General features: G+C 43.5%; 1 protein-coding gene across 1 annotated transcript in view; it reads right to left on the reverse strand.

The window, feature by feature from the left end:
* mamld1 (mastermind like domain containing 1) overlaps positions 1–14,178 on the reverse strand; it is a 102,513-nt gene that overhangs the window by 16,125 nt on the left and 72,210 nt on the right. The window lies entirely within an intron of this gene.

The raw sequence follows: 14,178 nt of genomic DNA on the forward strand, positions 1-14,178 counted from the left end.
AGAATAATAGAGTTGGAAGAGACCCCATGGGCCATCTAGTCCAACCCCCGACATGCAGGAAAAGCACAATCAAAGTATCCCCGAGAGATGGCCATCCAATCTCAATTATATTAATAATATTAATAATAATATTAATAATAATAATAGAGTTGGAAGAGACCCCATGGGACATCTGATCCAACTCCCTGTCATATAGGAAAAGCACAATCAAAGCATACCTGAGAGATGGCCATACAGTCTCAGTAATATTAATGATGATGATAATAATAGTAATAATGATGGTGATGATGATGATAATGATAATAATAATAATAAAAATAATAATAATAGAGTTGGAAGAGACCCCATGGGCCATCTGATCCAACCCCCTGCCATACAGGAAAAGCACCATCAAAGCACACCTGAGAGATGGCCATCCAGTCTCAATAATATTAATGATGATGATAATAATAATAATAATAATAATAATAATAATAATAATGGTGATAATGATGATGATGATAATAATAATAATAATAATAATAATAATAATAATAATAATAATAATAATAAAATAATAATAATAATAATAGAGTTGGAAGAGACCCCATGGGCCATCTGATCCAACCCCCTGCCATACAGGAAAAGCACCATCAAAGCACACCTGAGAGATGGCTATCCAGTCTCATTAATATTAATGATAACAACAACAACAACAGAGTTGGAAGAGATCCCGTGGGCCATCCAGTCTGACCCCCTTCTATGCAGGAAAAGCACCATCAAAGCACACCGAGAGATGGCCATCCAGTCTCATTAATAATGTTGATAACAAGAATAACAACAACAGAGTTGGAAGACAACCCATAGCCATCGGGTCCCACTTCAAATATTTTCATCACAACTGTGAGAAGGCGGGACAGCCGTACACCCCAAAAGGTTTGTACTTGCAAATGGCTGCCGCCACATGTGCATAGCAAACAAAGAATTTATACCTTTGGCTTATCTAAAATTGACCAATGGCTGAGGGTCTTCCTCACCTTCCACACCCACTTGGCACAAGTGATACCTGTGACCTCATTTGTTGATTTCAAGCTAACTTTTGGTCTTGGAACTTTCTGGAGAAAGGCACCAGCTCACAGGATGGGAGGGAGGGGCATATGCAGAGGCAAAGCTACATAGGCAAAAGTTTACTATTTTCTGGCTTATAGTCCCTTCAGTGGAAGTGCTTAGAAGTTAAGTTCTTCCTACTTGGATTGGGGAGAGGAAGAGACGCAGAAAGAGCTTGAGCAACTTGCCCTGGATTGCGTAAGGAGCCTGCGGCCACATTGGAAATAGAACGGACGCTTCCTGGACCGGAGTGTCCGCCGGGGCCACGCAACCATCCTTCCTCGACACCAGCGAGCGAAATGAATCACGACACAAACGGATGAACAATCCTGCCTCCCAGATACGTCCCAATGAAACAAACTGGCCGCAGCTCAGCTCTGGCCGGAGATGCCTGTGGCCGCTTCCTACAGTTACCCTACAACCTCCTTCCATTTTCTCACAATGGATCGCTACCACGAGAGGTAGAAACTTAATACAGACTTACCTCAGATGTGCTTAGTTTGGGGAAGAGAAGCTAAGAGGGACATGGCGGCCAGGCTTAAATATGGGAAAGAACGACGTAGTGAAGATAGAGCCAGCTTGGTTTCTGCTAGATAATAGAAAATCCACAGAGCTCTGGGTTCAAAGTTCAGGGAGAGATTCCACTGAAACATTAGGAAGGATTGGGTTGCTGTGAAATTTCTGGGCCATGTTCCAGAGGCATTATTTCCTGAAGTTTCACCGACATCTATGGCAGGCATCCTCTGAGGTTGTGAGGTACTATAGAGTTTTTTGCTGTTCCTAAGACCGAGCAAGTCAAGAGATCACTTCCCTTTCTCTGTGCTCAAAAACAAACCAAGGTGAGAGACCAAGGGGCCGGGCTGTGGCGCAGCTGGCTAGTAACCAGCTGCTATAAATCACTACTGACCGAGAGGTCATGGTTCGAAGCCCAGGTTGGGTTAAGCCTCCGACCATATATAAAAAAAAATAGCCCCGGCTTGCTGTTGACCTAGCAGCCCCGAAAGACAGTTGCATCTGTCAAGTAGGGAAAATTTAGGGACGCTTTATGCGGGAGGCTAATTTAACTAATCTCCAACACCTTAAAACTGCCAGCAAAATACGAGGAAAAGAATGAGAAAGAACAGCCACCAATGGACGGTGAAGCAACAGCTCCCCCTGTGGCCGGAATCGGGAAGCTGGAAAGATGTTAAAAAAATGCCTCTGTGTCTGTCTAAAACTGAATGTTGTTTGTCTGTTGGCATTGAATGTTTGCCATATATGTGTTCATTGTAATCCGCCCTGAGTCCCCTTCGGGGTGAGAAAGAAGGGCGGAATATAAATACTGTAAATAAATAAATAAATAAACGTCTTCACTGAGGAGCAAAAGCACCCCGGAGATGGTCTCAGAGGCCCAAAAGTACATCTGACCCAGGGTTGGAGTAGCTGAGGCCTCTTTTCACCTTATGAATGATTGAATGGGTTAAAGCCTGGTCAAGGTTCTCTTGATGGCGATGCAGAGAGGACGGAAGCTTGCATTGAACAAGAGGAAAGCCATCTCCCCCGTCTGCAGTTTTATTGACTTAAATCATACTGGCCACTGCAGCCAACAAATCCTAATTCCATTCATTCCATTCTTTTGAGGGTTACCAACCGCAAATAGGAGGGGAAAAAAGGCAGGCAAATTTTTTGAGAAAGGGAGATGGAGACAGTGCTAGGAAGAGCTTCACACAAACAAGAACAAATCATGGTGAAATTCTGGCTTGTCACTAACTAGAAGGCACATTGGTATTTTAACTCACAAGATAGAGTTCCAAAAACAAACAAATAACCCAGGCATTGCCGGGTACCCAAGCTAGTCCGAAATATAAACAGTAGCAAAAATAAATCTCCCCTTGGGGGGGGGGGGGAGACGGGACGGGACACGACTCTATAGTGATAACATGGACCAAGCAGCCCCCACTTCTGCTCTTCAGCCCCAGGCCAGCAATGCCCATAGGGCTTCCTGGAGAGACCCCCCAGTCCCCCCGCCTGTCCTCTCAGCATCTGTGGCAATTCAAGGCAGCTCTCTCTCTCTGCTTCTCTTTCTCTCTTTCTTTCTCTGCCTAAGTGAGTGAGCTTGGCTGCACTTCCTGCATTCTGGAATTGGAGCACATTTTGCATTTCGTAACAGAGCTTTCTCTCCCGGAATGTAACATCTCCGACGAGGGAGAGCGGGATCAAGCCCAAGAAGCCACTTGCAAACCGCGTTCTGCGTTAATTACAGGGTTCCCTTTCAACTCAAAAAAAAATATCCAGCATTATCTTAGGAGGAAGCAAAACCTTTAACACGTCACAGTAATTACAAGGATAGCCTGGCTTACAAAACATGTCGCAGAAAACTCAATTTTAAGAAGTTGGTGAAGGAGAACCTACGGTTGTGGGGAGAGCTTTTTGGCTGCGTGATCCAGGCATTTGTAAAAGCGTGTGTTTGAGAGACAGAGAGCGAAAGAATTCAAGGAACATTGCAATCTGCTGAGGTTCCAGGCACACGTCTGCTCCTAAAAAACAGTGGAACCGAAACAAGAACAATGTGTTGTACATACATCAACCCCTGGAAGGTCCTCTGGTAAGGAATGCAAGGGGAAGACTAAACTTTTCCAAAACATGGATTTGCCACACAGCTCTTCATACCATCTGCTTACCTGCTATAAGGGTTATTATCCTCTGGATATTATTTCACGGGTGTGATTGGTGGATACATACACTTTTAAGCAACCCACTGAGGTATTTATTGTAAGAAGGAAAAAAATATTCTTTCAAGGCACATCACTGAGGCTCTTGTTGTGCCATGTTTACAATGTTATGGAGAGACCTATTTTGCATAGAATTATGGAAGAAATAGACCCAGGTTTCATTCCACCGCAAGCTGGCTTCAGGAAAGGCAAAATCTGCACATCACAAGTGTTGAACCTGACTCAGCACATAGAAGATGAGTTTGAAAGGCAGCAGATTACAGGAGCTGTCTTCATGGACACTGTAAACCATCGCCTTCTCCTGATAAAAACTTATAATATCACAAAGGACTACCATCTCACCCACCAGAGGAAGTCTGCTACAAAACAAGAGCTTTTTTGTGGAGTTCCAGGGCCAGAGAAGCAGATGGCGAAAATAAAAAAACAGCCTGCCTCAGGGGAGCATGATTGCTCCATCAATGTTTAACATTTACACAAATGACCAGCCACTGACAGAAGGCACAGAGAGTTTCATCTATGCTGACGATCGTGCCATCACCGCCCAAGCAGGGTTTTGAAATGGTTGAACAGAAGCTCTCTGAAGCTTTAGGTGCTCTTACTGCCTATTACAGAGAAAACCAGCTGATCCCTAATCCATCTAAAACACAGGTGTGTGCTTTCCACCTTAAGGACAGTCAAGCATCTCAAGCTCTGAGGAATCCCACTGGAGCATTGCAGCACAACAAAACACCTGGGAGTCACTCTGGACCGTGCTCTGACTTACAAGAAGCACTGCTTGACTATCAAGCAAAAGTTGGGAGCTTGAAATAATATCTGACTGGCACAACCTGGGGATCACAACCATATACAGCGAAGACACTCTGGCTACTCTGATGCTGAATACGCATGCCCAACGTGGAATACATCTCAGTGGATGTGGCTCTTAATGAGACATGCTGCATTATCACAGGATGTCTACGCCCCACACCACTGGGGAAATAACTGTTTAGCCGACATTGCACCACCTGACGTAGCAGCCAGCAATGAAAGGACCAAGGCAGTGACATCTCCGGCCCATCCCATGTTCAGGTATCAGCCAGCACGCCAACACCTTAAATCAAGAAATAGTTTTTGAAGATCTACAGAAATACACGCAGGAACACCTAAGCAAGTGAGAGTCCAAAAATGGCAGGCTAAAACCTGGAACCTCAATCCGTGGCTGATACCAGATGAGAGACTCCCTCCTGGGCACACAGAAGCCTTAAGACCTGGCTCTTCCAAAAAGCCTTTGAGGGTTAATTATTATAGGGTTGCCTGGCCACGATTATTTTGCACTTTATTGATTTTTAAACTGTGAAACTACCTGTACCACGCTGAAGTTTTTCCCCTTGGCCCAGCTCCGTGTTTTTAGCCCTGTTTTTAACCATTTTATGCCGTGCGCTGACTTTTATAACTGTTTATTGATGTTATGTTTTTATTGATGCGACATTGTTTTATTGCCGATCTTGTTTTATTGTTTTATTGCTGTTATTGTATTGTTGTCCGGCATGGCCCCATGTAAGCCGCTCCGAGTAGGGGCGGGATATAAAAATAAAGTTGTTGTTGTTGTTGTTGTTGTTGTTATTATTATTATTATTATTATTATTATTATTATTATTATTATTATTTTATTATGACACAGCAAACAAGATAGATATGCTGGATTTCATATCACAAAATCACAAGTCAAACACTTCCCAAGTGTCTAGGACTGTGTGATGTATTTTCGGATGATGCGCGCAGATCCCAGCAGGGTGGCCTTTTGCAGTTGGCAGATTGTAATTTTGTCAATGTCTATTGTTTCCAAATGCGGGTTGAGATCTTTTGGCACGGCACCCAGTGTGCCCATCACCACCGGGACCACTTGCACTGGTTTCTGCCAGAGTCTTTGAAGTTCAATCTTGAGGTCCTGATAGCGGCTGAGTTTCTCCTGTTGTTTTTCGTTAATGCAACTGTCACCTGGGATGGCGACATCAATGATCCAAACCTTTTTCTTTTCCACAACTGTGATGTCTGGTGTGTTGTGTTCCAGAACTTTGTCAGTCTGGATTCGGAAGTCCCACAGTATTTTTGCATGCTCATTTTGCAATTATTATTCCAAGAAGAAGAAGAAGAAGAAGAAGAAGAAGAAGAAGAAGAAGAAGAAGAAGAAGAAGAAGAAGAAGAAGAAGACTGGGCAACTTGGAAGCACTGAGAACCCAACCAACGATGGATCTGGACCAAAATTGCCACGGATGATGGGACTTGCAGTACCTCCACTGATACTGTGACCCCCACCGGGTCCCCAAGTTAGTTCTCGAACAAAAACTATTTTTGAGGAAGCAATGTAATGGGAGGGAAGGAGAAGGGAGTGGAGAGCCGGGCGGGAAGGGAGGAGGAGGATCAGCAGGAACAGCTGCAAGTCGGTGAGGCCACTGAAGCCCAAAGCCACCGCCTCTCCCCTTCGGCCTGGAGCCGCTCTTCCTTTATCCGCCTGGAGCCTGGCGTGGATTTCAGGAAAAGGCTCGTCTGACGGCCCACTTTTGTCTCGCTAGATAGAAGCGCCCTTCCCCGGCTCCGGCTTCTCAAAGGGGAAACGCACAAAACACACCCACACACCCACTTGTGTTTTTTTGAGAAAAGGAAGCCATGCAACTGGGCCAAGATGTGACCTCTCCCAGTTCTGTACAGCAAATGGAGAAAACCAAAAGGAAAATGAAAGGATCCTAAAAGGAAGGCAACATTCCTACGAACCGCACGAAGATGGTGTCGGACTGATCTATCTGCCCATTTTAGAATAGCCCCATTCTCGAGGTGTTGCCAATGCTATATTGCACTTTGTCCATTTCTACTGCGAAATTACCTTCCCCATTTCGGCCCATTTCGGCACATGTTGCACTTTGCCTGGGTTCTATGAATTAGTCTCCAGTGTTAATATTGTATGTTTTATGTTGATTTTAACTATTGTTTTTACTGTAATTGATGTTTTTATTGGATAACTGTTTTATTGCTGTGTTTTGATATTTGATTGTTTTATCGGGCAAGGCCCCATGTAAGCCGCCACAAGTCCCTTCGGGGAGATGGGGCGGGGTATAAAAATAAAGTTATTATTATTATTATTATTATTATTATTATTATTATTATTATTATTATTATTATTCCCCCTCAGCTCCTCATCTGCATTTTGATGAAACAATTAGCATCTGACCTTTATTGCCGCAGCAGCATGTTTGCGTGGACAAGATTGGACAGAGATAAACTGGCTACAGTAGAGTCTCACTTATCCGACTTGACACGAAATAAAAAAATAAATAACTTATCCGACACTCGCTTATCCAACGTTCTGGATTATCCAATGCATTTTTGTAGTCAATGTTTTCAATACGTCATGATATTTTGGTGCTAAATTCATAAATACAGTAATTATTACATAGCATTACTGTGTATTGAACTACTTTTTCTGTCAATTTTGTTGTATAACATGATATTTGGTGCTTAATTTGTAAAATCATAACCTAATTTAATGTTTAATAGACTTTTCCTTAATCTCTCCTTATTATCCAACATATTTGCTCATCCAACGTTCTGCTGGCCCGTTTACGTTGGAGACTCTACTGTACTTGCAGAGTAAGGCTGCGTCTTTCTCAGCCAGCCCCAGAGGCAGAAAAAAAGGACACAGCTTAACACTCCAAATCCATATGTGTGTGTACATAAATACACACACGTGTGGGTTTCAAAGACTTTATAGCACAGCTTGCCACCGGTGATGCTGCTGATCTGCTGAACTTGCTGACTGAAAGGTCGGCAGTTCAAATCCAGGGAGCGGAGTGAGCTCCCACTGGCAGCTCCAGCTTCTGCTAGAAGTTCGAAAACATGCAAATGTGAGTAGATCAATAGGTACTGCTCCGGCGGGAAGGTAACGGTGCTCCATGCAGTCACACCAGTGGTCACACCACCTAGGAGGTGTCTACGGACAACGCCGACTCTTTGGCTTAGAAATGGAGATGAGCACCAACCCCCAGAGTCGGACATGACTGGACTTCATGTCAGGGGAAAACCTTTACCTTTACTTTACCCTACCACCTAGCACAGTAAAATATAGAAAAATCCTCTAACCAAAGACTTCTCTCCATGAGTTTTGAGTTACAGTACTTCTGCCACCCTTTAAAGCCTGAAGTAACTTTTATAATAATAATAACAACACCAACAACAAAACATTGCATGGAAAGTTCCTTGACAAAATTGAAGGAAAAGCTGACAAGGAGAAGACCTGGCTGTGGCTCACGAATGGGACCCTGAAGAAGGAGACAGAAGGCCTGATCCTTGCAGCCCAGGAGCAAGACATCAGGACAAAGGCAATCAAGGCCAAGATCGAAAAATCAGCTGATGACCCAAAATGCAGACTGTGCAAGGAAACCGACGAAACCATTGATCATATCCTCAGCTGCTGTAAGAAAATTGCACAGACAGACTACAAACAGAGGCACAACTATGTGGCCCAAATGATTCGTTGGAACTTATGCCTCAAGTATCACCTCTCTGCAGTTAAGAACTGGTGGGATCACAAACCTGCAAAACTATTGGAAAATGAGCCCGCAAAGATACTGTGGGACCTCCGAATCCAGACTGACAAAGTTCTGGAACACAACACACCAGACATCACAGTTGTGGAAAAGAAAAAGGTTTGGATCATTGATGTCGCCATCCCAGGTGACAGTTGCATTGACGAAAAACAACAGGAAAAACTCAGCCGCTGTCAGGACCTCAAGATTGAACTTCAAAGACTCTGGCAGAAACCAGTGCAGGTGGTCCCGGTGGTGATGGGCACATTGGGTGCTGTGCCAAAAGATCTCAGCCGGCATTTGGAAACAATAGACATTGACAAAATTACAATCTGCCAACTGCAAAAGGCCACCCTGCTGGGATCTGCGCGCATCATCCGAAAATACATGACATAGTCCTAGACACTTGGGAAGTGGTCGACTTGTGATTTTGTGAAACGAAATCCAGCATGTCTATCTTGTTTGCTGTGTCATACAATATAATAATAATAATAACTTTATTTTTATATCCTGCCACCATCTCCCTTAGGGGACTCGGGGTGGCTCACATGGGGCAAGGCACAGCAACACAGTAAAAATGAAGTTACATCACAATGCAATTCACAGAGTTAAAACAGAATAAAAACAACAACAAATAATTTTACTTTCCCTCCTGTTTCTCTTATGGGACTACGTCTTGATTTCCCTGCTGCAAATACTATAAGCCGTCAAACTGGGAGTGAACGACAGCCGCCGCTGCAGCCAAAAATGGTCATCTGCCCACAAAACACAACATGCGATATTTAAAGTGCAAAGTGAGTAATACACAAAGTATTTGCTCTCCCCCCCCCCCCCGGGGCCAGGGCTGTGGCATTGCTGTTTCCTCTCTTTCTCAAATATACAATGAGAATTCAAAGGTTTGCAATGGAGCTGCAGGTTCAAGATGAAGATGATGTAGATCAGGGGTCCCCAAACTAAGGCCCGTGGGCCAAGGCGGCCCTTCAGGGTCCTCTACCTGGCCCCTGTCCTAAAGTTTAGACTTAGGGTTGACCTAAGTCTCTCTGGTCTTTGGAGGTCTCTTTGCTTACCTACGGTCTTATGAGATCATCTAGACCAGGGGTCCCCAAACTAAGGCCCGGGGGCCAGATGCGGCCCTCCGAGGTCATTTACCTGGCCCCCGCCCTCAGTTTTATAATATAATATATTGTATATACATATAATATTGATAATAATAATAATAATAATAATAATACCATATAATAATATTAATTATATGTTCTATATTACACATTATATAAAAGTATAGTGGTATAGTTCAATATAGTAATATATAATGCTAATATTGTGCTATGCTAATAATACAATATATTGTATGTACATATAATTTGTAAGCCACTCTGAGTCCCCTTTGGGGTGAGAAGGGTGTGATACAAATGTAGTAAATAAACGCAGTAAATAAATAATAAATAAATAAATAAATTTTAGACTTAGGCTCGCCCAAAGTCTGAAATGACTTGAAGGCACACAACAACAACAACAACAACAACAATCCTAATTAACTTGACTATCTCATTGACCAGAAGCAGGACCACACTTCCCATTGAAATCCTGATCAATGTATGTTGGTTAAAATTGTTTTTATTTTTAAATATTGTATTGTTCTTTCATTTTTCTTGTTGTTGTTGTTGTTGTTGTTGTTGTTTTTGCACTACAAATAAGACATGTGCAGTGTGCATCGGAATTGTTTTGTTTTTTCTAATGATAATCCGGCCCCTCAACAGTCTGAAGGATTGTGGACCAGCCCTCGGCTTAAAAAGTTTGGGGACCCCTGATCTAGATGGTCTTTGAAAGTCTCTTTGCTCAGCTATGACCTTATGAGACCATCTAGATGGCTTTTGGAGGTCACTTTCCTTACCTATGGTCCTATGAGACCGTCTAGATCAGGGGTCCTCAAACTTTTAAAGCAGAGGCCCGGTCCACAATCCTTCAGACTGTGGAGGGGCCGAATTATCATTTGAAAAAAAAACCCCGAACAAATTCTTATGCACACTGCAGATGTCTTATTTGTAGTGCAAAAGAACAACAGCAATGAAAGAACAATACAATATTTAAAAATGAAAACAATTGTAACCAACATAAACCTATCAGAAGTGTGGGCCTGCTTCTGGCCAATGAGGTAGTCACATTAATTAGGATTGTTGTTGTTGTGCCTTCAAGTCATTTCAGACTTTGGGCAAGCCTAAGTCCAAAATTATTTATTCATTTACTACATTTATTTATTACATTTATATCCTGCCCTTCTCACCCCAAAGGGGACTCAGAGCAGCTGTATATACATACAATATATTATATTATTAGCATAACACAATATTAGCATTATATATTACTATATTGAACTATACCACTATACTGTAATATTATATGTAATATATAACATATAATTAATATTATTATATGGTATTATTATTAGTATTATATTGTATAACATTATAATATTATTATCAATATTATATGTATATACAATATATTATATTATTAAAAATGATATAAAATATTATATTATAAAACTGAGGGCGGGGGCCAGGTAAATGACCTTGGAGGGCCGCATCCGGCCCCCGGGCCTTAGTTTGGGGACCCCTGGTCTAGATGGCCTTTGAGGGTCTCTTTCCTTACCTATGGTTTTATGAGATTGTCTAAATGGCTTTTGGGGGCCCCTTTCCTTACTTATGGTCTTATGAAACCATCTAGATGGTCTTTGAGGTCCCTTTCCTTATCTATGGTCTTTTGATGGCCTGATGAGATCATCTAGATGGCCTCTGAGGGTCTCTTTCCTTACTTATGGTCTTATGATACCATCTAGATCGTCTTTGGAGGTCTCTTTGCTTAGCTACTGCCTTATGAGACCATCTAGATGGCTTTTGGAGGTCACTTTCCTTACCTATGGTCCTATGAGACTGTCTAGATGGCCTTTGAGGGTCCCTTTCCTTACTTATGGTCTTATGAGACCATCTAGATGGTCTTTGGAGGTCTCTTTGCTTATCTATGGTCTTATGAGATCGTCTAGATCAGGGGTCTCCAAACTATGGCCCTCCATGGTCATTGACCTGGCCCCTGTCTTAAACTTTAGACTTAGGGTTGACCTAAGTCTGACATGACTTGAAGGCACACAACAACAACAATCCTAATTTTGGACTATTTCATCATAGCTCCCCAACAGTCTAAGGAACTGGGAATCAGCCCTCCACTTAAAACGTTTGAGGATCCCTGATGTAGATTATGATGATGATGATGATGATGATGGAGGAGGAGAATGCAAATCCCGCCCAATTGCACTTTAGCGCTTCGACCGGGCCGCGACAGAAAGCCAGAAAGCCAAAGAGGAAAAATACAGCAGGAACCGCTTAATTCCAGCTCCAAATGAGCCCGGCAGGGAATCTCAAGAGCCGGGCCAATTGCCAGACGGAGCAGCTCCTCTTCCGCCTCATTCTGCTCCTTTGATCAGAACCATTTCTGAGTCGCAGTGATTAATGGAGTCACAGAGGAAGTCACGGGACATCTCTGGGGGGAAAGTCGGGGGAATCGGGGGTTACACAATTATCCTGTTAACCCATTTCCATGTTCGAGACAACACTCCAATATCCGCAAAAGAGGAACCTTTCAGCCAGTGGTTCTCAACCTTCCTAACTGTCCCCTAAATACAGTTTCCTCATGTTCTGGTGACCCCAACCATAACATTATTTTCATTGCTACGTCATAACTGTCATTTTGCTCCTGTTATGAATCGTAATGTAAATATCTGATAGGCAGGATGGATTTTCATTCACTCGACCACAATACGCCCAAATGTGAATACTGGTGGGGTTGGGTGGGGGAGATTGATTTTGTCATTTGGGAGTTGTAGTTGCTGGGATGTATAGTTCACCTACAATCAAAGAGCATTCTGAACTCCACCAACGATGTAACTGCACCGAACTTGGCACACAGAACTCCCGTGACCAACAGGAAATATTGTTTCGGTTCGGTAGGCATTGAACTTTTGAGTTTGGGAGTTGTAGTTCACCTACATCCAGAGAGCACTGTGGACTCAAACAATGATGGATCTGGACCAAACTTGGCACAAATACTCAATATGCCCAAATTTGAACACTGGTGGAATTTGGGGAAAATAGATCATGACATTTGGGATTTATAGTTCACCTGCAATCAACGAGCCCCTTCAGTCCCACCAATGATAGAATTGGGCTAGAATTCCCACACAGAACCCCTGGGACCAACAGAAAATACTGGTCTTTGGTGACCCCTCTGACACACCACTCGTGACCCCCGAGGTTGAGAAAGGCTGCTTTAAGCACTTCCAAGCGATTCCATGGTTCCCGTCCCCATGATCAGGTTGTGTAAGTCTTATTTATTGCTATATAATTGTATTGGGCCCGGGCTGTGGCGCAGGCTGGAGAGCAAGCCAGCTGCAACCAGTTGCAATGAATCACTCTGACCAGGAGGTCATGAGTTCGAGGCCCGCTCGGAGCCTATGTTTGTCTTGTCTTTGTTCTATGTTAAAAGGCATTGAATGTTTGCCTATATGTGTCATGTGATCCGCCCTGAGTCCCCTTCGGGGTGAGAAAGAAGGGCGGAATATAAATGCTGTAAATAAATAAATAAATATTGTTTTACCTTGCTTAATAATGTGTTATTATGTTGCTATGTAATGTATGTGTTGTTTTTATGATTGGAAACCGTCCTGAGTCCCATCCGGGAGATAGGGCGGTATATAAATAAAGTATTGTTGTTGTTGTTGTTGTTGTTATTATGTCAGAGGAAAAAGATAACCTCTCTTTGTGTTTTTGTCCGATTGTTCCCAAACGGTATCACACTCTGAAAGAGGGCCCTCTCGCACGGTGAGGAGGTGGCTTTCTTGTTTTATTTTTATTCCAGGAACAGATGTAAAAGCCGAGCCCAAAACGGATACGCTGACAGACCTGTTTCTGGGCCCGAAGTGGAGAAAACCGCTTCGCAAGTACATTTCCCTTTTGCAACTGTACAGAGAGACGCTTTAGATGAGTGATATGCCATTTGCATTCAAGGCTCAGTCCCATTTGAGGCTTCTTCTTGTTAAAGGGGACATTCCTGGGTTCCGAGCGTGTATTTTTCAGAGCGGCGGCTCATTCAGGGAGTGTTTCGCCTGCCCTTGTGTGAATGAGCAGGCAAACTCTGAATCATCCCTCTGTTTCCAGAGCTGCAGATGTGCAAGGGGACCCGAATGGAGTTGGTTCAGCCCGGCCTCCCTATTCAGGGGGGAAACAATGCCGGTTCCTGTTCACAGGCCGGGCTTTGTGTTCGTCCCCCACCCACACGCCGGCCGGCCGGGCAACGTTTCTCCAAAATGCCCAGAGAGAGAGAGAGAGAGAGAGAGAGAGAGAGGCAGGGAAACTCCGTCCGCTTTACCAAGAAAGTTATTTCGAGGCATCGCGACTGGGAAACAGAACATTCTGCACTTTTAAAGAAAACGACAAGCAAGTCAGGGAAAGGAAACTAGACTTCTCCCGGGCATTTCCCCAAAGCGCCGTCTTCTCTCTCTTGGCTTTGGTTTCCCTGCTAAATATTTACCCTGCGAGGAAGCAATGGATGGAGAGGGATGTGTGGATGGGAAGGCCATTCTGAATACGTAAACTGGTGCATAACAAGGTGCAAGGTTGCAATCTGGAAGGGTTTCTCAGGCCAAGATTTGCACTGACCAAGAATACTTTGCATCCCATTCACGTCCAGCTGGGCTGGCAGTTATTTCACTTTTGTTGTGTGTTTTCCGGGCTGTCTGTCCATGTTCCAGAAGTATTCTCTCCTGACGT

This window comes from Anolis carolinensis, unplaced genomic scaffold (assembly GCF_035594765.1).
Source record: "Anolis carolinensis isolate JA03-04 unplaced genomic scaffold, rAnoCar3.1.pri scaffold_12, whole genome shotgun sequence".
Taxonomy (NCBI): Eukaryota; Metazoa; Chordata; class Lepidosauria; order Squamata; family Dactyloidae; genus Anolis; species Anolis carolinensis.